Below are 1,024 nucleotides of genomic sequence, written 5' to 3' on the forward strand. Positions count from 1 at the left end.
GTTTCCACACAGCACTCCTTTTCTAGGAACTGGGCTGAGGTGTTGAGCTTGGTATGAATCAGTGTCAGCTACACAGGGTTTTATTTTCTAGTAATTAATAATTCAGCTGCCTCAGAGGCAGAGCACAGCTACAGTGTGTGCTTGAACGTATGGTAGGCAGAAAAACTTAATTGATTGGAACTGTTGCTATTATTTATATGATGAATTCATATTTCAATGTGTAAATGCCTTTTCAAATAACTGTTATGTCCCATTTGAACAACAATCTCAGAGGTCTACGTTAATGCACCGATGGTGTAACCAACACCCCGCTCCCATCCTAAAAACACTGTATCTCCTCTCCTCAGCCCCAGGCTGTTCCTGTGTTCCCGCCCGGCCAATAGAGGCAGGGGTCTCGAGGATGCAGCGCTGTGAGAGCAGGTGGGAGTAGATGCGCGCAGTCCAGCACGAGGCACAGACGCTCCGACTTCTCTCCGTTGCTCTCCGTACCGTACCGGCGCTGAAGCTGGGACACAGCTTCCGGGCATCGAAATCTGAGCAGTCAGCTGCTTTGCGCGTCTCACACGAGCCAGAACGAGGAAGGCTTATCTTCCCGCCGGCGCCAGAGCTCTTCAGCTTCAACGAGGGCACGCGCGTGTCTAGTACCTAAAGCGCGCCAGGAGTGGCACCAGCAACGGCTGTGCGTGCGAGTGGGATCCTTAGACTCTAAATCCTTAATCTAATATGTAAACAGGCTGGGATCTTTCCCGTTATCACTTACAAGACGCAGGGAGTACAATATCTTTCCGAGGAGTAACGACAAATCATCGGACCGTTTGTTGCGTCCTCTCAACAGAGCTGCACGGAAATTCCAATCGCAACTGTCTTTTTCTTTCGGAGAACGGTCCCATAAGTATGTATTTCACCCTGCTAGATTCCCGACCGGAGCTAGAGTAGACATAGACGTAGAGAAGTAGTCTTTTTTTATTTAGTTTCAGTGAATCTTTTCGGTTGAGTGTTAATGGAGCAAGTGAATTAAGACTGC

General features: G+C 48.6%; 1 protein-coding gene across 1 annotated transcript in view; it reads left to right on the forward strand.

Moving 5' to 3' along the window:
• Positions 1-922: 922 nt before the first annotated feature.
• fibcd1a (fibrinogen C domain containing 1a) overlaps positions 923-1,024 on the forward strand; it is an 88,311-nt gene continuing 88,209 nt past the window's right edge. Inside the window, exon 1 of the mRNA XM_062543906.1 lies at positions 923-1,024. This exon is cut by the window's right edge and continues 130 nt beyond it. The gene's annotated coding sequence lies outside the window, so the exon portion shown is untranslated.

The sequence above is a fragment of the Sardina pilchardus genome, chromosome 8 (assembly GCF_963854185.1).
Source record: "Sardina pilchardus chromosome 8, fSarPil1.1, whole genome shotgun sequence".
Classification (NCBI taxonomy): domain Eukaryota; kingdom Metazoa; phylum Chordata; class Actinopteri; order Clupeiformes; family Clupeidae; genus Sardina; species Sardina pilchardus.